Below are 25,634 nucleotides of genomic sequence, written 5' to 3' on the forward strand. Positions count from 1 at the left end.
TTCATGCAAATTCTCCAGTCTAAGTTCCTGAAGTGTGCCACCAGGTGGTACGAGGGTTGCACCCAGTGCTGTTGGCAACTGACACATCCAGTCCACAGCCACCCTTGCGCTGCCATCTGGGTGGATGCAAAAGTACCCCTGGCAGGGCCTCCTAGGCTGCCCGTGGAGCATGCAGGATCCAGGTAGCCCCAGGCAGGCCATAGTTAATTTTTCAAGCTGGGGAATAGAGCTAAAGAAAATACTAATTTGAAAATCAGTTTAGTCAGAATTTAAAATCTATGTTTTACTTACATATTTGTTTCATCACTATATCTACCAAAAAACCAATAAGATAATAAGATGTTTGTTTCAAAAGAACAACTGGGGACACAACAAAAAATGAAATATTTAACTTAATACAACCACTTAGCATTAAGATACTATGGATCTGATTTAGAATAAAGGTACATTAAAATTCTGAGTCAGAGCATGGAATCAAGTGAAGTGTGTTTCTTTCCCTAAACTGCCTGTATTTAGCACCGAAGAAAGGAGTGTATGAAAAAGCAATTTAATGTTAGGAAATATGATTCTTATTGTATACTCTCCCCCAATGACATATTGAGTTTCTTAAATGCCAACTGGCTAATATGAAAATGAAAAATTTTTCAATGAATCTTTTACCTTCCTCTACTGTCGTAAGAAAAAAATATTACCTGCTTACTTTTGGCTAAAGCTAAATATCATTTTGGTTTCATTAAAAATACAGCTGGTGCTGAATAAATAATTTTGCCTTTTGAAATATTAAATTTAGCAATAGTTTTTTGGATGATTATAACAAGACCCAGTAAGATTCTTGGGATATTACTTCGTAATTAAGGGATTTGTCAGTGAGATAAAATCTTAGACTACATAAATTAACAATGATGCATTTCTGAATCTCACCTTTTGAAGATTTTAGAATATGTACTATTAGTTTTTAGTGACAATCAACAGGGTTTCCTTGTGTCAGTTCATGGGAATAATTCATTCCTGGTGTTTATTTTGTCTTGGGTTTGGCTGTAAAGCTACTCTACAATAACACAATTTGTTGTTTTAGAATTACTATGCACTATCCTGGGTATGGTCAAGAGATCCACTGGGAAACAAGAAGTAATTCACCCTTAAACATTCATTGTTGGCATTTAAGAAATGGGGGAGGGGCTAGTTTCACTCCAGTTAGAACAATTTCACTAATGACATACTTTGTGTTTCTTTTGTGAAAATGTATTTAGGCTTTGTCCCCAATTCTGAATGTAAACATTCACTGTCAGGGTTGATAGCCATGCAATTAACCAGCTTAATGTTGGTTAGAAGATGAATGATTCACTACTCTCTTGTGTGTGATGAGTAGGAAGAGCACTGTATTTAAAATGGCTCTGTCCCAGAGGGTGAATCTTATGGGTTTCACTGCCCAGCCCACTCACAACCGTAAAAATCAGAGGTTACAGCAAGAGAACAGACTGAGCATGAAATTGCTAGGACAGCTTAGAACCTGATTTTCTTGCCAGTATTCTAAAACTGGTTCTCATTTTTTACATTGTTAACTCTAAAGTCTTTGGAGACTTTAGGGGAGGAATTTGCGGCTACTGGGGATGTCCACATCCCATGTGGACATTCAGGTTCCGCTCCTGGCTACATGCTTTCTGATGCAGCTTCCTGCTCAGAGTGTCCAAGTGACTGGCCCCTGTGACCCAACGTGGGAGACCCAGATGGAGTTTTGGGCTCCTGGCTGGCTCAAGCTTGGCTGTTGTAAGCATCTGGGGAGCAATAGAGTGTCTAGAAGCTTCTCCTCTCAGTCCCCCACCCACTCCCCATCATTCTGCCTCTTCAAGTAAAATAAGTAGATAAACATTTTAAAGACTTCAAGATTCTAGAACATATTTCCCAATTTACCCTTTGGTCTAGTTATTTTCTCTTGTGTGTAGCACTGGAAAAGTGTTCCCTGAGTAAACAAACATATTTTTGCTTTGCTCAGCAGCCGAATTTTTTTGCAATCACAGTTCTGCGAAACAAAAATATTTCCCCTTTCTCTAGTGTCTGTTTTATGTATCTTGTCTAGTTGACAGAAATAAACTGTTTTAATCTCCAGTGGCCAAGCCAGAAATTAGTTTGCAGGTTTCTTTGCCCTAAGATTGTATAAAATATTTCTCTTAGATTTTTTTCTAAATGTTGCCCAAGAGTAAAAGAATTTGTATTCCTTTAGATGCATCTGAGTTATATTGTATGATATCAGACAATGGGCAAGTCTTATTAGGGATACACCTAGAATTTTATATATATATAAAAGAGTAAAGCATCCTATTTAGTACAGTTCTACAAAGGTACGTTCAAAATGCTTTATGGCAAGAGAGGAAGGCATGAGTAAAACTATTTATCCTGAAGGAATTTGTGATTTACTAGGATAACCAATGTAGATCAGTAAGATTTCCTCAAATCTCCTTCATCTATGGATATAGAACAGGCTGCATGAAGCACAAAATACATATTGTTAGATTCTTTATATCTTGTTTCTTGCTCCTCATTTCCTACCTAAGTGTTTCTGAAACAGCACTAGAGGTGTTGATCATTTGATAAAATGGCCAAATGGACTCTACGATGTTATGATGACTATTCTCTAAACAGAATGTAAATTTAGCAGCTGGAATCTTTTCATAGTTTTCACATTAAACATTTCTATTTTATTAATGAGATCCCTGATATAGTATTGAATGATATGACTAGTAATACATCCATTCATATTTGGTCTCCCTACCCAACTTCTTATATCTTTGACAATAAGACAAATTCAAACTTATTTTATTTTTTTATGTAATAATTTATGATATTTATGTGAATAACTAATATGAAAGCAGTCAAGGAATGAAGAATTCAAAATGCAATGTATATAGTTTATAATACATGAAATGTCAGCATTTTGTTGCTTAGGAACTGATTTTAAGCTTAAAACATTCATTGGATCTTGACTTAAGAAATTAAATTAGTAAGAGTCAGTGAGCATTCATTCAGTCATATGAAAGACATTTGTGTAGGCACCCTGGATTCAAGAAGAAAAAAAATCATCATTCCTAATCTTAAGGATTTCAGTCTAGTGAAAGACATAAACATATCAACAAATAAAGTATGTAAGTGGGGACTGGTGCGGTAGTCTAGTGACTAAAGTCTTTGTGTCCCAGGGGCCCTACTTCCCATCCAGCTCCCTGCCTGTGGCCTGGGAAAGCAGGGGAGGAAGGCCCAAGGCCTTGGGACCCTGCACCCATGTGGGAGACTGGGTTCCTGGTTCCTGGCTTCAGATCAGTTCAGCTTCGGCCGTTGCGGCCACTTGAGGAGTGAATCAGAGGACACAGGATCTTTCTCTCTCTTCTCTCTATAAATCTGACTTTCCTTCTCTCTGTAAATCTGACTTTCCAGTAAAAATAAATAAACCCTACAAAAAAAAAAAAGGAAATGAATAAGTGCACTGGTTGACCCTCAGAAAGTTAGATATGTTTGGGTTCTCCTTTGACTTTGCATAATCTTGTAGGCAAAATGGAAATTTGCTATCTGCAGAAGAGGAAGAAAGGGTATTTCAGGCAAAGAGAACAAAATGTACAAAGGCATAGAATTTTGAAAAGATATGTGAGAAGATGATTGTGGCTTGGAGCTTAAGGTTGTGGTAGGAAGTGGAAGGAAATGAAATTGGAACATTATATTGGGGTTATATCAGGAAGGGTACTGTAACCAGACAAAAGAACTTGGGTCTAGAGGCAGCTGATGGAAAATCAGGGGCAATACTTTGAGGAGAGGGTGTAATCATACTTGTTTGGCAAGAAAATTTTCACAAGAATGTAAAAAGATGGATCGCAGGGGAGAGTCACAAGGGAGAGACTTGTCAGGACAATGCAGTATTAGGGTAGGAGAGAAAGTGTAGGAACCTGAATTGAATTAGTAGCTATGGAAATTGAGACAGATTTTTGGTGTATCTCTAAAGGAAAGCGATAGGCTTTGGTTACTGGTGGTTAAGAAATGGAGGGCCTCCAGAATGAATTTTTTTAATTTGAAAGACTTGAACACATGGTATTAACTGTGCTGGGAAAGAAGGAGTATTTGGGAGACAACAACCACTTCTGTCTTTTAAAAAAATGTGTTGATTTGAGAGGGAGGGATGGAAGGAGAAAGAGAGAGAAACATTTTCTGACTGCTGGTTCATTCCTCAAATGCCTACAATAATCAGGGTGGGGTGAGAGGAAGCCTGGAGCCCGGAACTGAACCAAGGGTCTCTGTTCCAACATGATTGGCAGTGACCCAAATACTTGAGCCACCACTGGCTACCTCCCAGATTGGCTGTCAACTGGAAGATGGAATGAGAAGCACATCTGGCACTTGAACCCAGGTCCCCAGATAGAGCAAGTAGGCATGCCAAGTGTCACTTTGACCAGAGCTCCAAATACCTGCCCTGCCTCCGCAACTCCCACCCCACCACCTCGCTTCTTTTTTCCCCCCTTTTAAATGTAGTAGGTTGAAATGCCTGTGACAGAACCAAATTTGATAAGTGTTTGGAAAAGCTCATCTAAAGCTTGAAGTTGTGTTAGAAAAAACAGATACAGATTTAAGAACCATCCTTTTGTCTTCTGAAGGTGTCAGTTTACCACAGTTGTAGAGGTGCTGGCAAAACATGCTATTCTGGGGCCAGAGAGCAAGGATATAATTACTTAGGGCCATCGGGCAGCATGTAAGTTTTTCCTGCAAGCCTCTCGTGCCCCCACAAGTCGCACACATGCGATGCGTCCAGGTGCATGCTGCGGAGGCATCTTCAGTACAAGGAAAAAGGGGCTGCAAGCAAACCTGCCCAGCCTTTGCCCCTAGGGAAATGTTATCTTCTTTACACTGAGTACCAAACAAACCTGCCCTCTGCTCTAAAGAAAAATACTCTCTTTTCCAAACATCTTTTACAAACATCTTGACGAGATAATCCAGTGGGGGGAAAGTCAATTCCTTTTCTCACAAGACAAGCAGAAATGTGAGAGACCCGTGGAGACCTGTCTCCCGAGAAAGAGGATCTCAGTGTTTGTGTTTCTCCTCCCCTGGCTTTCATGTTTCTTGTTTTCTCCTGTTCGTTCACTGTTAAGATCTAGCTTAATACATTCAAATGACTTTTAGTAATAGATATCTTCTAATGACAAAATTTGGGAGAAATAAATATCCACTTTTAAACTCGTAATAAAGTTTCCTGTCTGAACTGGATGTCAGTAAAGGTTTGCCAGAGAGTATTTAGGAAAAATAAAAGTTGAGGTATTTTTAAAAAGAACGTAATTCATTAACTTTAGTGAAATTAAAAAGCAGAAATGAAAATTTTACAGTTTTTTTTCTTTTCTTTAAACTTATTTGGGAAGGAGAGAGAACACAGGCTGGCATCTACCTACTGGTTCATTTTCCAAATATGCAGAACAGCCTAGGGGCAGAGGGAGCGGTGAGTTTGTCCCAATCAACAGCTTAATCTGGTGTACCAAAACACCTGCCCCAGATTTGGGTCCTTTAAACTGCTTTTATATTTTATAACATTATGAGACCTTACTAAATCATTATGAGACCTTACTAAATCTTACTAAATGGCTTTAACCATTATTGTTAAGAAATTTCAGTTCTAGAACAAAGCAAAAATACTAGTGATAATTCATTTTTTGTAAGATGCTAAAATACTAATAGTAACACAATGTTTTGTTTAAAATCCTCTTAAGATCAGTAAGCCTAAATATTTAATATATTTTTTATATAAAATGTATAAATATAACATTAACTAAAAATTAACATTGTAATAATATAAATGTTGGGCCTGGTGTTATATATATATATTTTAGGATTTTTATTTGTATTTATTTATTGGAAAGTCAGATATACAGAGAGGAGGAGAGACAGAGAGGAAGATCTTCCGTCCGATGATTCATTCCCCAAGTGACCGCAACAACCAATGCTATGCCAATCTGAAGCCAGGATCCAGGAACTTCTTCCTGGTATCCCACATGGGTGCAGGGTCTCAAAGCCTTGGGCCGTCCTTAACTGCCTTCCCAGGCCACAAGCAGGGAGCTGGATGGGAAGTGGAGCTGCTGGAATTAAAACTGGCGCCCATATGGGATCCTGGTGTTCAAGGAGAGGACTTTAGCCACTAGGCCACGCCGCCGGGCCCAAGGGCCTGGTGTTATAGCATAGCAACTTAAACACTACCAGTCCTGGCTGTTCTGTTTCTGCTTCAGTTTGCAGTTAATGTGCTTGGGTAAAGCAGTGGAAGGTCACCCAAGCCCTTGGGCTTTTGTACTAATATGGGAGAGCTGGATATATTTCAGCTTCTTGGTTTTGGTCCATCCCAGCCAGTGCCATTGTGGTCATTTGGAGAGTGAATCATCAGATGGCTTATTCTCTCTGTAACTCTGCCTTTTAAGTAAATAAACTTTTGAGAGAGAGGGAGAAGGGGAAAGAGAGAGAGAGGGAGAGAGAGAGAGAGAGAGAGAGAGAGAGAGAGAGAGAGAGAGAACCAAATGAGAGAGAAGGAGAGAGAAAAGAGAAGAAGAAAAATCCACTTAATGGGCAGACATTATAGGCACATCACGTTAATCCCCACATTTGGACACCTACATCCCATAAAGGAATGTTAGTTCAAGTCCCCCAAACTCCATTTCCCATCTGGTTTCCTGCTAATGTACCTGGGAGGCAGCAGATGATGATTCGGGTGTTGAGATCTGCCACCCAAATAGGGGACCAGGATGGAATTTCAGTGGCCTGGCTTGGGCCTGGCCCACTCTTGGCTGTTACAGGCATCTAGGAAGTAAACCAGCGGATGGAAGTTTTCTCTTGTTGGCCTTTCAAATAAATAAATCTTTTAAGAAAATAAAGCTCACTCAAACTTCTGTGACCCAATGTAGAAGGGTCCCCCACCCCCAACACACACACACATAGCAGATAAGCAATCAATTCCGCTGAAAACACCAGATAGATGTCATTAAATTCCATCAATGCTAACTCTATCTTCCTGGAGATAACACCAAGGTCTCAGTCCCCAAGACTGTCTTCTTGCTCTCCTTCTGTAATCATGGTTCCCAAGAGTGCCTCCTTAAGTTCAGTCAGTGTGCTGGAGTAGCTCATAGAACTCAAGGAAACACTTCCTTCCCCTGGGTTCTTATAAAGGATATTTCAAGGGAGGTAGATGCAGAGATGCACAGGGTAAGGGATAGGGAATGGACAGAGAGCTTCCCTGTCCTCTTTGGGAACACCACTCTACAGGAACCCTCTGTGTTTGACTGTCTGGAGGTTCTTGTAATCCAGTCCAGTTGAGTTTTATTGGAAGCATGACTGGTTAAATCATTGACATTTGTACACGTCTGAACCTCATGGAGGCTGGCTCTTCCCTGGGACTCACCTCAATCCTAAACCTACCTAGAGGTATCCAGCCATTAGTCAACTCAGCGAATAAAAGGTACTTACCACTAGGGATATTCCAGGCATTTTTTTTTAAGGAGTGGTGTGTTAAGAAATGGGGAAAATACCAAATATGTACCATTGTGTATGATTTCATCCTATTTATTACAGTAGGTTCTGAGATGTGTGTGCTTAGCAAGTTTCATCATTGTGCAAAGATTAAATGGGGTGTTAGCACAGACTAAGACACAAGATCACAGGCAATACAACTTATAGGAACTACCCTTCTGGTGACTGGAATGTTGTCTTGTAGTACATGATTACATCTTAAAACATCATAGGACCTGTGCTTGGAAGGACCCCTAATTGGGTTAATGTTGAATTCTTGCCATCTTGAAATACTGCATTTTTTCCCACAAAGAACTCTGCATTTCACTTTGCACTGAATTGCTACTATTCTGTAGCCAGTTCTGTTACAGTGATTTTGCCTTTCGCTTCAGGGGAAGAATGAAATCCACATTGTCCAATGTATTCTAAGATGTGTGACTTTTTTTTTTTGGTGTTTATTCTATTTGAAGGTGCTCAGGCACTAGGGCAAAATGTCCTTCTTCAGAGTTAAGGCTGAACAGATGTTGGAAGTATTTCAATGTATTCCCTCTTCCCAATAATAGCCCTCTTGTATCTCCTGTCCATCAGACTCTTTAGACTGCCTTCTGGACTTCTTAGTTCTTCTCCCTGGAGTCTCACCATATGTTACCATGATAAATTCAACATGCATGTATAGCTTTCATTTAATCTCAATCAATACCTGCTTTTCTTTTTTATTACCGTAGAGTTCTATACTGTTCCATTGGAAAGCAGCATCAGGTGCTGTTTTGCTACTTCTCGGGTGCTTTCAGCATGGCCGTAACCATCCCATAAAGGTTTCAATTTTGGAGAAAATGCCCAGAGAACATACCAGGTCTCAGGTTTTCCCAATCCTAGGAAGCTCTCTTTCTTCTGTCTTGCCAGAGATCCCCTCCACACCAGGGTGAAGGGAAGGAAAGGAGAGACATGAGGAAGCCAGTACCCTTTCTTTTCACAAATTTGGTCCTAAGATCCAAGCTCTTTAACCAAACACATCACTTCTACTCCTTTACAAAGCTTCCAGGTAGACCAATCCTTGCACTTGTTTCACAGGCACTTGTCACACATTCTTAGCTGTCTGATGAAACGCAACCTTGTGCAAATTTTTTTCTCTCCCCTGTTAACCAGTGTTTTAATAGTTTGTGATAGAGCAAAGGAACACTTTGAAACATGGCCATGCCATTGCTATCTAGTTTCCTTCTTACCCTTTCTCCCTAATTTTTTTTTCCCTTTCCCTTTCAAACTCCTCCTTGGGCAGCAAGTCTAAAGATTGTGTCTCCTCCTCCAAAAGTGAATAAGTGAAATTAGAAAAAAGCTAACCAGCCTTCAGTTATGAAAGACAAGTGCTGCTTTCTGTCTGCATGACGACTACAAAGCTGCGATGTCAGCAGAAGGCCTCTGTTCACCACAGGAAGCAATCTGCTCGCAACAACTTCCTTTCCATAGTTCAATAGGACTGTTGTCTCTGAGCCTTATCAGATAGACAGAAATCCCCATTGGCAACAAAATATAAAGGATTATTTTTGTAATCACCAAACTAGACTTGTCCCAGAGCAGTTATATTTCATTTTATTTCTATTTTCTCTCTATACTAAATCAGTTGGCAGAGCTCATCAACTTTTGGTGAAATATTTCAAAGTGGCGAGTGTTAAGTAGGTGACATCTGGAGTCACCAAATTAAAGCTGTGTTTGTGACTTGAAGCGACTGACAAGAAAGAGAGAGAGAGGATATATGACTATTTAGAAGATGTTTGTGGCTTCCTCTGCTGCTGCGTTTCCAGTAAGAATACTTGGTACCAGTGACTGTCACACAGCTTGCAGTGTCAGCATCATCTGTAGTCGGTATTGTTTTCCCAGAAAGGTTTTGAAAGCCATAAACTGTTTCAGTGTCTTTTCTGTTTAAATGGAGCCATTTACCTTCTGTTACCTTCTGTTCCTCCACCTCGGATTAGAAAGTTATATTTTTGCTCAACAATTATACTAAAAAGCAGAGAAAGTGAATACATGACCTCTTGGGCCAAGAGCAGTGACTTATTAAAAAAAAAAAAGAGTAGTGACTTAATCTCTTGTAGGAAAAAAGTCCTTCTCAGGCATTCTTTGGGGGTGATAACCTTCTTATTAGAATTCCTCAATCTCTCCCACATGCCCCAATCTCTTCCTCCCCATTAGTGATTCTAAATTGGGTACAGAGACAAGTTATCATTTCTCCCTCTTTGTTTTTCTTTAGTCTTAGCTTACTCAGTATTTCTGCAGAAGGGGTCCAGAATATACCACGGTGGGGGTTTTCCTTTTTTTTTTTTTCTAAATTTCTGTTTAAATTTTCTCCCTCATAGTTTTTTTTTTTTTTTTAAGTGGAATGGCTTTTTCTTCTGATGTTTTCTGTTCCCCTTACCCTTCTTCACTTGGTGACTCACCCCATTTCTTTAGATCCCATCTTGAAACATTCCCATCCCTGTTTGCTTTGGACCAGCCTCGACACCCACGCAGTCTAATCCCCTTTATACTCCCCTTCATGTGTTTGCCAAGGTTGCAAATGTGCTTAATTGTATCTTTTCTGCATTCAGATTTTAGTTTTGTTTTTAGTTGTTTAAAATATTCAAGTTTTTCTTGGAATAGATTACTCAGTCCATTTCCATTCTATTTTTTTTCTTCCTATTGGGTTGGAAGCAAACGTAAACAGAATAGAGGACAGGAGGTTTTTGGTTTTGTTTTTGCTTTCAGAGAATTGAAAGATTTAGGGCTTACATTTTGTTTACATGCCTATGAGCTGGGGTGTCTCTTAGTAGAGCCTCAGGTTGTACATCTCTGTAGGGCCTGGGGAGTTTGTCCCCCGCAAGTCAGAGATAACTTTCAAGTGTTATTGAATTTGACACAGGGAGAGGAAGAAAATTCCCAGAGGAAGTGCAAGCTATGATTAAGAATGGAAGAAGAAATAAATAGCTGAGAAATTAGTTTGATGCGGTCATGGTTGGTTTTAGGCAGTGTAAAAGTTGCTGGTCTAGTCTTTATTATTTCTACAGCCCCATTTCTGCTATTCCCTTCTGTGTACCTCTAGGCTTCAGGGTACCATCTTGGTGCCCCGCACCCCCACCTTAAACTTGAACAGACTGTGATGTGAAATATTGCACCACATCCATCTGGGTTTCCTTTGCCTTGTGATCTCCTGAGTTGAATCAACAGTAGCAGACATGCCTTGCACTGGATCCTTGCCTCATGTGGTGAGGTAGGGTATACTCCAGCCTCATGGAATCAGGTTCCTGGGCTGAATCAGGGGCTGATGTCAGGGCTAAGCACCAGCTGCACTTTCATTCTGGCAGCAGACACACTAGGTTGTTAAGGGTCCCCATTTGCCAGAGACAGCAGGAAAGCAAGAAGAATTAAAAACTGAAGTTATGCTGTTAGGGTTAGTGTCAGAAGCAACTCAAACAGTATGTGTGCTGTTCCTTTGAAAGTTTTCTGAAGTTAAGGCTTTAGCTGGCATCACAGTGACGTTTCATTTTGTCATGTGTATATCCAACAAATGTTAGGGGTTGAGACCTGAGCTGGAAAGTCTGATAGGTCAGCAGTCTCTGTGATATCCTAGCGAGTTTAACCCTCCTTTTATAACTGAGGAAATTTGAGTCTTCTGGCAGTTTTAAAGACATATGGAGTGCACATAACTTGACAGTGGCAGAACTGGAAGCTGTAACTCAGGACTTCCTGTCTCCTATGCTTTCCTGTGTATTATACTGGCCTACAAATTGGCATCTGCTGCCTGGCCCAACATGCCAGAAGACAAAGGCCTAGGGCATGTCTTTGTCATGGAATTGGAGGAGAGACAAAGATCTTCCATCCACTGTTTCACTCCCCAAGTGCCGCAACAGCCGAAGTTGAGCTGATTTGAAGTTAGGAGCCAGGTGCTTCTTTCAGGTCTCACACATGGGTGTGGGGTTCCAAGGCTCTGGGTCATGCTCTACTACTTTTCCAGGCCACAAGCACAGAGCTGGTTGGGAAGTGGAGCAGCCAGGACACACAAACTAGTGCCCATATAGAATCCGAGTACGTGCAAGGCAAGGCAAGGATTCAGCTTTTGAGCCATCGTGCTTGGCCTGGTAATGTTTTTATGGACTTTACGGATGAGATTTCTATTGCTTCATAATCTCATAAAAATAAAAATAAGATCCAAATTCGTTATAGAGAATAGAAAATTTTGAAACAGAAGAAAACAATAGCACATTTTGTAGTCCTTCACCCAGATAAAATCACTATAAATATTTGCTTTCTTCTAGTCTTTTGGCACCTGTTGATGCGTGTGTGCACTACAGCATCCTCATATGCATTTGAACCAGTGGGATGATAGCTTTCCTATGGGCCATGCTGCTTTTGCACAAATAATACAATCTGACCTAGTTTCAATCTTAAGGAAGGAAAGGAATTTCTTGGCAGGCCAGAGAGTCAAAACACACTCAGGTCTTGGAAAAACAGGACCCAGGAAACTTCAGGATGCTTCATAGAAGCTCAAGATTGCTTTTCTCAGAAGAGAGAAGAAATATTGGGTAGGACAAGACAGCCTTGCATATTTATGTGCTGATTTTGACTTTTATAATCACATCGTGCACGTGTAAGTAGCACTTGCCAGTTTCTCTGTAACATGAAGTCAATCTGTCACAAGTTCAGTGTTACTCTGTCCTTTTCTTCTACTACGTGAACATTCCTTTGCACCTCACCATCCTCTTTCCCCTCAGCAGTCTGTGGGTACAGGGGAAGCTCATGTTAACTCCATACCCAGCAGACGAGGAGCTTCTGCTCTCTGTGTGATCCCTGAGTCTTCCTGGCTGTGAGGTCTTGTCTTGCGGAGATGGTGCCTTTGAGAGTGTTCTGGGTACTGGCAGTGGCGTGTGGAGTGGTTGTTACCGGGCATTTGATCATCTTGCCCTGCTGCTCCCATGAGTCAACCATAGCTTTAGCTGTTTATCCTTTGCAGTGCTCCTCCCCAGCTTGTCTTTTTCAGCAATCCAGCAATCCCATCCAACACGGCCCTCTTTCCATGCCTCTTCCATGGAACCATGTGGAAGCTCTGGGCTCTTGGTGACTGCCTTCAGCCCCCTTGGGCAGCCACTCTATAAAATCTGAATGGGCGTTCTGAACATGACTCCTCCCTGATTTGGTGGAGGAAGTCTCACAAAAGTCCCCTCTTTTCTCATATCATGAAATCTACTTGGAAGGGAGCCAGAGCCTTTCATCCCAGGAAATGGGTCAGGAAAGAGGCTGGTCCACTTGGGGACTCTCCCTGCAGCTGCCTTTCTCTCTCCTTTCCCACGTTCTCCAGGGTCTTCTCCACAGCCCAAGGAGGAACCATGTCTTCTTCCTTCTGACCAGGCAGGAAATGCAGCTTGCATTTACTACTGCATTGTTTTTATTCTGTGGCTAACTTCTGGAATTTCTGTGATCTCCTCTTCCACAGTCTATGCCAGTTCTCCAATCATGTAACATTTTTTTATGAATTCAAACTAGTCAATTCTGTTTCTGGGACCTACCTCTTATTAAAGCACCTTGATTCAGGGTGTGATAGTCCACTGGAAGTACAAAATACTTGTAAGTTTGTAGAGAACTTTCACTTCCTTGAAGACACTTGTTCTGACTGATTGGCAAGTAGAGATGTATGCAGTAATAGAGATTGTTTAGGGAAGGAAAAAACTTTCAGTTTAATTTTTCCAACTCCAGCCTTATATTTTTACATTCAATCTGATACTCTATGCTTTCTCCTACCAAAAATATTCTAATTCTAATAGAAAGCTGCCCTGAATTCAGTGATCTGTAATTTGATTAATCAGTCCATTACTCATTTAACCTTCCTTTTATTTTATGATCAAACATTTAGACCATTTTGAGATTTAGTTACAATTAACACTGTGACAAACATCCTTGGACAAACATCCTTTCCAATGCCTTTTTACATGTTTTAATGGACATAACTTGCAGTGCAGGAAAGTATTGGAATTTTAAAACTTTTGATATCTTTGTGTGAAATGGTTTCCCAGAATGTTTGTTCTCATTTTTCATCTTACCAATGGTGTGAATATGAGCGACTCTTAAACTTGTTGCATACTAACATTGAGTACTTATTTAAAGTAAGCATTCTCCCAGTCTTCAGGTGCTCATGGGAACAGAAGGGAATCATTAAATCTACCTACTTCGACAATATGTTTCTTCTCTTTGTTAGATGTAATGGGCTTTTGGAACTCTTGAAAATCCTCCCAAACCCGGTGACCAAAAATTCCTATAGATGTCAACTTTCTCACTGTCATGCCTGCATATTAGCCTCCTAACTGGCTCCTCCTGGTCAAGCTCTCTGAAGCCTGGACCTTCAGAATGTTCTGTGCAAAGTGTGGGAGATGCCTGTGTTCCCGATTGTCACTGTAACAGGCCTGAGGCTGTGCTAGTGTGTTGAAGTGCTTTAAAAGTCTTGATGAAATTGCTCTTTGAGGTTTTTTTATGTTTATTTTTTTGTATGACCTATTTTTCTTCTGTAGGAGTTCCTTGGGGTGGGAGGAGGAAATGGGCTAGAAAACAGATCTGAAAGATGGATCAGATTGTACCAGTGAGAATTGCTGTTTTACTGGTCAAAGCTTAGTTTATCCAGTTTCTTCCTTACAATATGTTCTTTCTGACAGGCTCCTCCAATTGTATACAAATGGGTTTTTACCAACATTCCTGTATTTCCAGCCCTGATGGGTATTGATTTTCATTTGAACTCAAACCGATGTTTCTACAACAACTTTATAACAAAGTTTTTTTACGTTGATAAATGAGAATCATATCTTATGAGCATTTAATAGTTAACAAAAATTTTTATTTGAAAGAGTTACAGGGGTTGGAGGGAAGATAGAGAGATCTTCTGTCTGCTGACTCACTCCCCAAACAGTGGAAATGACTGGGACTAGATGAGAGTGAAGCTAAGAGCTAGCAGATTCATTCAGGTCTCCCGCATGGGTGCTGAGGCCCAAGGAGTTGGGCCATCCTCCACTTCTTTATCAGACACATTAGCAGGGATCTAGGTTGGAAATAAGGCAGCTGAGACTTGAATTGGAGCCTAAATGGGATGCTGGCTTCTCAGGCAGAGGCTTAATGTGTCAGCCTGTTTCTTTTCTTGTCTTTCTTCCCTTCCCTCCTCTTTTCCTTCTTTCTCTCCTTCCTTTCTTCCTAATGATTGATTTGTTTGAAAGGCAGAATTACAGAAAGAGGGAGAGAGAATCTTCCATCTGCTGGTTCATTCCCTAACTAGCTGCAATAGCCTGGGCTGGGTCAAGAAGAAACCTGGAGCCAGGAACTTTATCCACGTCTTCCATGAGGGTACAGGGTCTAAAACTCTTTGGCCATTTCTGCTGCTTTCTCAGGCTGCTAGCAGGGAGCTGGATCAGAAGTGGCACAGCTCAGAATTGACTGGTTCTCATAGGAATGTAGTGGCCTATCCTGTCATACACAATGCCAGCTCCCCCCGACCCCACCGCTTTTTTTTTATTTTCAAAGAAAGTGGTTGAAAAACATTAGATGTAAGACAATGAATGTTTTTGTTATTTGATCTAAGACTAAAAGAATAAAACTAAAGTTGGATTTTTTCTAGGCTTCATCTTTCTTTTAGGAAGGCAGTATATAATGCCCTACTTATGGGAGTTTTAGAGTGAAATCAAGAAAACTACTCACTAAAACATAAAGCATAAAGATGAATAAATGTAATCCTGTCTGGGCTCTGTGACTGCAGTACATTAGCTGCAAATGAATGACAGTTCTCTAATACACATCTGTTTCCCTCTAGGAAAAGAAACAAAAAGCCCCTTCCTGCCCTTGGCTCTTCTGTAAATTATGTCAAGTAAAATTAAACATTAAGAACCCAGTACTGTCCAAAAAAAGCATAGATAAATATGAGCACATTTACAATTACAAATCTTATGGAAGGACCTTGCCTGCTGAGTGTTCAGGAGGATCTTGAAAATCATGTTTTTCTATGGATCCATGAGTTGTTTAGTTGATGGGATTACTTCCTCAGTCTTGCCTTGAACCTGGCTACTTCCTCAGTTTTTTCCTACATAAGCTTTCAGTTGACCAGAAAACCCCACAGTTAACTTCTAGGGTTATGGGGAAATAAAATGTTCTCATTGTATTTTTTCTTCCTTATTGTGTTACTGTAGACTTCATGGTGGACTATTCCTGTGACAACACTCCATGTTTCCCTTTGGTTTACTTTATTGCCTAGAAGCATGATGGTCATAAATTTGGTGGAAATCTCCTGGGATTGTTTCTATCACATTTGATCAAATATTTTGAATTATGTTGTATTATATCATAATACATAAGCAAATCATTTTGAAATTCCAGCTCTGGGAATTTGGTAGATCAAATTCTTCCAGCTTAACTTGTCTTGTTTTTTCTTCCCCCGAGAGTATTGTTTTATAGCCAAGTAAACCAAAGAGCATATGGAGACACAGGTATCTAATAGTGTAAAGAGTGTACTCATGTAAGTGTATTGATGAATTAGTTAAGTGTGTTATTTATAGAACAGAATATAATTCCTTAGGATGTAGCTTCACATGTGATGTTTGGGTTGTTTATTTTACATGAATTGTTAATATGATTCAGGCTGTACTTCGCTCATTTGTTTTCTAGAAAACTTTGGAGCTGTGTTAATCTTTCTTGGAACTTAGTGGCTTTGGTAGGAGAAACTTAGGTGGTCACTTCTCAGGAAAAAAAATCTCAAGGAGTCATTTCTTTTCTGTTGTCCAAAACACCGTCAAAATGGAAGCAAAACACTAAGTATCCAGATATGGCAATCAGACATAAAGCCAGGTATCCAGTTGAACAAGCATCTGTGCTTGGTTCAATGAATTTGAGAAGAACTGGTGGCTTCTTCCACAGGCAGGGCCAGCCACTTTGTCTTTTGCTTCCAATGATAACTGGAGATGGTAAGAACTAATTTAGTTGAAGTCAGCATTTTATTTATTTATTTTTAAAATTTATTTATTTTTATTGGAAAGTCAGATATACAGAGAGGAGGAGAGACAGAGAGGAAGAACTTCCGTTCGATGATTCACTCTCCAAATGGCCGCAACAGCTGGAGTTGAGCAGATCAAAAGCCAGGAGCCTCCAGTTTTCCCACATGGGTGCACGGTCTTTGGCTTTGAGCTGTGCTAGACTGCTTTCCCAGGCTACAAGCAGACAGCTGGATGGGAAGCACAGCCTCCAGGACATGAACTGGTACCCATATAGGATCCTGGTACATGCAAGGCAAAGACTTTAGCCACTAGGTTACCGTGCCAGGCCCCGGCCTTTTATTTTTAGTGACTTAAATTTAAAGGAATTTTGCTAATGCTGTACAGACTTTCCATATACTTCTCACTTTATTTTCTTTGATTACATTTTCTTACAGTACTGTTGTGTGTTGTCAAAACATCATTATTAATTAAACTTCACGTTCAGATTTATTCAGATTCCCTGGTTTTTCCTATAATATTCCTTTTTCTGTTCCAGCTTCTACTCTAAGATTTCAGATTACATTTAGTTGCCACATGTTTTAGTGTCTCTGGTCTGTAAGTTTGTTACTCTTTGTTTTTGTGATTTAGGTAGTTTCATCATGTACTATACCGATATCTTGCAGAAAAACTCCTTGATTGTGGTGCATGTGATTCTTCTCTCAGGATTAGATTGAAGTTACAGATATTTGGAAAGGAACACTTTCCATCGCACTGTATCAGGAACATGCTCCATGGGAGTGAGTGCCCTGGTGATTTTAATCTTATCTGGTATTGTTTTTTAAGGTTTTCCATTGTAAACTTTATTTTTCTCTTTCTCAATCATTCCCTGGGAATGGGCCATCAACTGTAGTTTCTATTCAAAGGGGAGGTGGTATGTAGAGAATTAATCTTTACATCCTAGAAGAAAAGTGTATCTATAGATATAGATAGAATGAAATTTCTTTGTAAACAAACGTTTGATCTTCTTTATTCATTTATTTCTTTACTCATTTATTTCTATCAGTATGGAACTATGTGTATTCATTTTATACTTTTGGGTATAATCCAGTGCTATTATCTATTTTTTTTTTTTTGCTCAGATTATTCCAGTTTGTGCCACTGATAGCTCTCTTCCAGAGGGCTTCTGTGCCTTTCCTATATTACCACCCCACTGCACGTTAAACTTCCTGGCACTACAAGTTGATCTCAATTCATCTTATATTTGACCTGCCCCAGTCATAGGGGTGGCATTTTCCTTTTCTTTCTCTTTCTCTCTTTTCTTTAAGATTTACTTGCCTTTTTTTTTTTTTGAAGCACAGAGTCACAGAGAGACCTTCCATCTGCTCGTTTGTTCCCCAAATGACCTCAGTGGCTAAAGCTGAGTGAATCTGAAGCCAGTGGCCAAGAACTTCCTCACATAGATGGAAGGGTCCGGGGATGTGAACCATTCTCTACTGCTTTTCCAGACCGCAAGCAGGGAGCTGAACAGAAAGTGGAGCAGCTGGGACTGGAACCAGTGCCCATATGGGATGCTGGTGTCACAGGCAGAGGTTTAGTGTACTATATCATGGTGTTAGCTTTAGGAACAGCATTTTTCTAAATAAGTTCTTGTTCCTCTTTTTGGAGAATGGTTTTGAATAAATTATTGTAACAGATTATAGCATAAGTAGGCCCAGGCAGGATGGAACTCAGACCATTTCCACAACTATGAGCAATAGCATAATCCAAAGTCTAGGAATTTCACAGGAAATTACCCAACTGAGGAATTTTATAAAAATTCATTGACGGCTCACAAGTAAAATATTCAATTAAACAATAATACTCAGTTGAGATCATCTTGGGGGTTTTCATTAGAGGGAGAAGGCCTTATCAAATTGTCTGCATCTTAAATCTGTGACTCATACCTGAGAGATATAATGTAATTCAATATACTCAAACCAGCTTGTATAAAATTTGTTAGGTAAACACGAGACAAATGTGATAATAATAGCAAATTCGTGCTTAAAGAAGTTCTATGGTAGCTTTAAATCAAACTTTATTTTCTCTAGATTGGAATTATGCTTTCTGAAAAATGTCTCAATGACACCCTAGTATGTTTTTAAAAATAGGACAGATAGACATACTCAAAAGTACTGTAGCACATAAAGAAAAGGCAGTACTTTTGCCCCTTATGGAGGTAAATGATACAAAAGAAAAGTTATTTGGAAGGAAATACAATTATTAATGGAGAACATTGGGAGTCAGAAGATAAATTCAGAAGCTACAGCAGTAGATTCTTTGGAGAGTCATGGAAAACTGTTATCATTAGAGGCACCAAGGACCTATAATTCTAAGTCAGGTAGTGGTGACGATGTGAAATGGGGAAGGAAACTGCGGTCATTGGTGTGGATTTGTTTCTCCCCTCCATATGAAGAATATACTAGTTAGCAGATGAAATTGAACCCCTGGGTCATGAAGTCCATAGAGGTGGGAAAATCAAACAGTAGAATAGTGAGCAGGAAGCAATACTTGGTGAAATATATTTGTTCAGCAATTCTTGGCTCTAAACTGTTGATGTATGTGATTCTTAAAGTAACATCATTCATAGCCAGGCCACAAAGTGGCCCAGAATAAACCAAAAGCCAGGCACTAAAAAGAACAAAGGTATGTGTAGAACAAATATTCAGATTAGGAAATGATAGCAGATTCTTGGCCAGTTGGTTAGAAATATTAACAGTGAATGCTGGTGGAGATCTCCATTTTGTTTTGTTTTCTACTTTTTGGAATGACTCCTTGAAACTTTTATTAACTTTATTGTGTTAAAATATATGTAATAAAATTTATCACTTTAATTTTTTAAGTGTAGAGTTCAGTGTAATAAATAGATTCACATTGTTGGTCATCATTACTACTAACCATCTCCAGCGCTGTTTCTTCAACCCGTATTCAAACTCCATATCCATTGTACAATAACATTCGTTCCCTTTCCCTAGCCCCTAGTAATGACTTTTCTACTTACTATCTATATTTCTATTGTGGGTGCCTCACATAAGTGGAATCATACCGTATCTTTCCCTTTGAACTTATTTCATTTAGCTTGATTTCTTCAAGCTTATTCTCATTGTGATGCTCTACTAAATATTTCTGAACTAGTCAGTCAGTTTATGCTGATTTGTTGTTTCCTTTCTGAGACGATTTAATAGGATGATGTGAATATCAGGGCTTAAATGCACATGGCAGTGGATGAGTGTACAGTCTCTGGTGGAGTCAGTATACTGAGACAGCATTTTAATGGTAACTACTAGAGGAAGAACTGGAGCTTGGAAACATGGTGTATAGCCCCAGGGATGCAGGCAATGAGGACCAAACCACAAAGCTGATGCCAAGAGTGTGAGTCTGGGATGCCGGACTGGGGTGGAGATGTCAAATAGGAAGGGCTGGTAATCCTATGAGGCCCAGAGCAGAATTGCATACAGGGGTGATCATAGATTTAGATAAGTAGAGTGATGATTTCCGTGAGGAGCTCAGCTGCTGAGGAGGGAGAAGCAGTTTGACACAGATGTCCAGGAAGGGGGTTGTTTGATCCAAGAATGTTTCAAGGAGAACGTTGTGGCATAGGCAGGGAGTATGGCAGTAATGACTTACTCAGAGGAGCTGGTGTGAGGAAAGGTGAAATGAAGAGATACCTGTTAGGAAGGTAGAAACTGAAAAGTGATTTTGGAACTCAGTAGGTCAATTTGGCTGGGATTTCATGAAATGCGGAGGATTTGGGGCAATTTTGATGGAGCCAGTGTATAAAGTACAGTTACTGACAGCGGAATGGTTCAGGTTACTTGTAAGCAATAGGCATCCTCAGAAAACAAACTAACTTTTCTTTCAACTCCCATGGCCTAATCTCGACTTTAGTTAGAATAGTTGGCATGCTTTATTGTATAGTAGGTTAAGAAATGGCTGTATCTCCTAAGAACGTACAAACTGCCTGAAGCAAAGCTGTCTTATTCAAGTTAGAGTCCCTTCTACGTTGAAGGACAATCATTTTTAGCTCCTCATTAATCATTCCTTGATTTGAATGATGAGTAGACTAAGACATTTTGTTGCGGGGAGATGAGGTAAAACGGTTTCAGGTATAATTTAGGAAGATGAATCTGCTAAGAATGTGTAATGGAACTTGGAGGCAGTTCGAATGATGTGGAAAGTATTTGAAAAATGAAGTTCTGAGGTAACCAAAGGCATTTCGCTCCTGGACCCTGACAAGAAAGGATTTGAAGAGAAATCTGATAACAGATTACCCAGACTCTGCATGCCAGCAGTCTGTTAGTGGCAACTGAAAGCAAAGGTTGGGAAGGAAAAAAAGCTCAAGAATGAATCATCAGCTACTCCTCCTGCATATTTTCTCCTGCGGAATTCTGAGGAAGTTCCTTAACACCCAGCCAGCAAATGGAGTTTCTATTTCACCGAAACCACAGGAGCAAGTGCTATAGAAAACGATGGACTTATCGGCAATTAGTATGAATCTAGTTGTTCTCATTCTCTATTCAGATTTGTTTGACTAGCAGCTAGTTCTGTAGGTTCTTCATAAATATATCTAATTTTGTCTGTGAGCATTATAAAACAACACGTTTAACCAGTTTTCGCTTGTCACTTAAGATACACGGTGAACTGTTTGCTAGTTACATAGAAATAAGATTACTTGTTCAGAGTTAAGTCTATAAAATTTACCCCCAAGTGATAGATTAGCCACCTGTACAAGTAAACCATGAGAGATTGCCTGTAAGTCTGGGTCTTAAGCATTTGGACAAGCTCTAGGGGATGCAGATTTTTCTGCAGTGCATTGGCACAAGGAAAAGCACAGTATTTTATTTTCTAAATCCAGTGAAGTCTGGCTCTGAGTCTTCTCTTATGAAGGAGCTGCCATCAAGATACCAAATATCAATCATTCCTGAAGAGTCCTCCTCTTTTCTCAGGGTTGCCTACAGGAACTTCCAGAGACTTTTTTCCCTAGCCATCGAGATTAAGGTTCCTCCTGTTCCTTCCACTGGCTGGTGGTGTCTCCTGCTGAGGTTCCTTGACCTGGTGTGCAGCCACCTTTTCATGCCAGGCAGCTGTACCCTCTCCCAACCCTGGACAATTTGGCTAGGAAAAAACCCCCACAATTTGGCATCATCTCTCCGATGCACAATGAAAATGCCTCCCTTCTCTTACCTCAGTGGAATTCCCACCATCTCTCCATTGCACTCTGTGGGAGGATTAAGTTTAATCCCCAATCTACTTCAACACAAAGGATGTTTAATTACTTTCCTGATGGTGAGCGAGTCAAGGGTCTCAACCTTTAGAAATCAGTGTGGGTAAAAGAGATTCTTTATTCTTCATTGGCGAATCTGTATTATAACAACAGTATCAATGGCAGTAACAAGAATCACTCCCTAACAACAAGCACTATTGCCTCAAAAAGACCCCAAGGTACCAGTTAGCACTTTAAAAAAAAGGTATCTAATTGCACATTATACATTCTAGTAAAAGGAATCTGTGTGCATTCTTTGAGAGGTCTTAAACATGTTTGTATAATATAACAGATTCAATTAGAATCCATTGGTGGATTCTTACAGTTTGATAAACAGAATGGGATCTGAGAAAAAGCCGGTAAAGGAATTTTTCGGTAAACCTTTTGAAGTCCTTAATCTTGATGGTCTGCTAACATCAACAGGTTTATTGTCATGAGGAACGCAGATGTGCCCTGTGCATGATCACAGAGATAATGCTGTTCTCCACTTCTGTTATGATTTCTTGGTGGGTTCCACATTCTCCATGATCAATATCAACACAATGATGAAACTGAGTGGAAAAGTGCCACCCAAACGATCAGTTAGCTTCTTTAAGTGGCATTTTCATCCCATCTGGTTTAATTACATCCAAGTTCAAAAAATACTGCACAAGAAAGTGCATCTACTTTGGGTGGATGCTTTGGATGTGAATATTTGTGTTACTCCCAGATTCACTTATTGAAACCTAATCACCCATGTGCTGGTGTTTGGAGGTGGACTCTATGGGAGGTGATCAGGTCACAAGGACTCTGTTCTCTTGGATAGGATCAGGATGTGGTTCTATAGAAAAGAAGTTGCTCTTTCTGCCAGGCCTTCTGTGCATTAGGAAATAGAATATTGATAGACACCAAATCCTGAACCTTAATCTTTGAGTTCACAGCTTCTAGACCTGCTCCATTGAAAGTGGAACAGCTGGGGTCTGACTCAGCACCCATCTGGGAAGTCTTCTTTGCAGGTAGTGACTTAACCCACTAAGCTACAAAGTTGCCTCCGATAATGGGTTCTTGTTTTCCCAGTGGGTGCTGTGATACAACCCTGGTGAGATGGTTAGTTGCTTCACTCTTGACATGAAAATGTTCCAGCCCTGGGTGTTATCAGCCCTGGGTGTTCTGATAACGTGAATCTGGGATGGAACTGCAATTCTGTGGGTTTTTTTGTTTTTTGTTTGTTTTTTGTAATAAAGCCTCCTGGATAATTTAATATGTAGGCTGGCTTTAGAACCAGGGTCATCAAAAGCACTATAAGAAAACTTCAAAAATTTCATGTGAAAGTGTATATTATTTTTGAATCCCATGTTCACGGATATTTTTAAGGCCCCTCACATGTGGGTTTGATAAATTTCCACATTCTTGTTTTACTTAGTTTCATTTCATTTGAAAGGAAGACAGAGAGAAAGAGAGAGGGAAAGAGGAAAAGGAGAGAGAATACTTCTACCTGCTAGTTCACTCCCCAAATGCCTGTAATTACTGGGCAGAGCCAGGCCAAATTTAGGATCCCAGATCTCAGTCTGGGTTTCCCACACTGGCAGAGAGCCAAGTACTTCAGTCCTCAGCTACTGCCTCAGTTAGTAGGAAATTGGAATGGAAAGCAGAGCTAAGACTTGAACCCAAGAACTGTAACATGCAAAGTAGTTGTCCTAAGCAGCATCTCCAACGCCGTGAGTCTCACCCCTTGGTTACCTTTTGAAAGCTGTTGCCAGACTACATCGTCTTCATGGTTTCTGTCTGTGACTCAGTCAGTCTTGGCACTTGAAATTCCCCAGAAACAGATGTTTACAAAAGCCTCTGATTTTTTTTTTTAACTTTTAAATTTGAAACCTTCAAATGGTTTTTCCTGTATGATGTTTTGCTTAATCCCTATATTTTCTTCATTGACATTTTTGGTTGCCTCTTCAGAGATGAATTTGCTTCAGAAACAACACTTGTAAGTGTTGGCTCCGTTCCTGGCTCCTCTGGGCATTTAGGATTCTGTGTGTGTAGTATGACCTCTCTACTGACTTTTCTTAGCTGTGCACCTCTGTAAGGACCACTCACTCCCCTTCAGCTTTACACACGGAGCAAAGCTTTATTAGCTGGGTCTGACTTTGCTGCCCACTTAGGGTGGAGGGTGAGAAACTGGCATGTGTTACTGTTTTGTTTTTTTTTTTTTTTTGCGACTTTGTAGTTAGTGAGGTTAAAAATAGTTTTCTTTGGCTTGAGGCCAAATTAAATTCTAGGCAACAGATCTGGGAACTTCCTCATTCTCATCTCTCAGCCCCAAATTGGATTTTACCACTCTGTATTGTGTGGGTTTCTTTGTGCCACTGATCATTCTCGATTTTGCAAACTCTTTAAGGAAAGAGACTGTAAGTATAGTTGTTTGATGTACTCCACAGCATAAGTTAGCCAGCAAAGTGTTCATACAGACCATGTGGTAGATTTGAGGAGGAAGAGAATGAAGACCACTGGAAGAGCATGCAAGCTATTGTGGAAGAGGAGAGTTTGTGATGCCTAGAAGTGCAGGAATGGGATTTGGGGCACCCCGTGGAGGCTTCTGAAAGGTCATGCCTTGTGTACTGAATGGGGGAGGTGAGGAAGAAATAAAGTCAAAAGTGTTTGCTCCAGAGTTTTGGTAAATGACTGCAGGAAAAATCATCTTCAGAAAGCTGGAAGGAGACCAGATTTGTGTGGGGAAAGAAAGAGACATGAAATGACAAAATGTTCGGTATAAACCTTTCTGAGTTTATCAGTGGAAATGGTATTTAGAGATGCAAATTTAGAACCTGGGCAAGTATTGGTAAATGTAGACACTTCAATCTTTCAGAAAGGACTCTGGAAAACAGGAGACAGATTTTGCTGGAATATTTGGTGATTGACCAAGGGTAAGAATATGTATCTTACTGCTGAGTTTGGACATAAATAAACAGAGGAAACACATGTATATAAATCCCTCCTCTTTATTTCTCTCTGACTTTCTATTTCTTACTTTTTGTAACTCTACCTTTCAAAGAAATAAATAAATAGATAGATAGACACGAGACAGTTGAATAGTACCCTATAGCCATTTTAAGGTGTATAGCAGCCGGCTGTGTATAAACTAAAATTGAAATGTCAATGAAGTAGTCACAGGATGTGATTAAGAACTTGCATTTTCTAACATATTGGTCACTCAATACCATGTCAATTAACTCCATAATGTTGTAAATTGTTGTTGATGTTATGTTGTGGCTTTTCATTATGTTCTGCCAGCTTTGCTTTCAGACCAGAGGTGGTCTCCTCAAGAAACTTTTGAATTGATCTGGACAATAAGATGCTGGACTCTATACATGGTACATGCTTGCAAATGAAGGAATCATGACTCAATTAAAACTTTAACACTGCAACAAGGTGGAGGAATCCACCATGGGGGAAGGTATGGGGAGGGGTTGTGGGAATCCCAGAGCCTATGAAACTGTCATAAAATGAAATGAAATTAAAAAAATGACTTTAAGGGGAAAAAAAAGTTAGATAACTCTTGAAAAGTGTTGATGTAAACTTACAACAAAAAAAAAAAAGAGAAAAAAAGAAAAATGAGAAAGCAAGAAAATGCCCCCTTCCACTTTTACAAAGTCTACTGAAGTAAAAATTTGGGAGTCACTGACTGCTCTGTCTTTGGTGTAGCGAACAAAGGGACAAATCTTAATGGGTGATGTTACTTCTACTTGCGTAACTCATAGCTGTTAGGTTGTATATTGTTGTATATTATATATAATATATATAATATATATACACACACACACACACTGAATATTTATAGGAGAGACAGAGAGAAAGAGAGAGATCATCCAATCCATAGGCTT

Source organism: Ochotona curzoniae, unplaced genomic scaffold (genome assembly GCF_017591425.1).
Source record: "Ochotona curzoniae isolate NIBS_2020 unplaced genomic scaffold, NIBS_Ocur_1.0 scaffold_4506, whole genome shotgun sequence".
NCBI lineage: Eukaryota > Metazoa > Chordata > Mammalia > Lagomorpha > Ochotonidae > Ochotona > Ochotona curzoniae.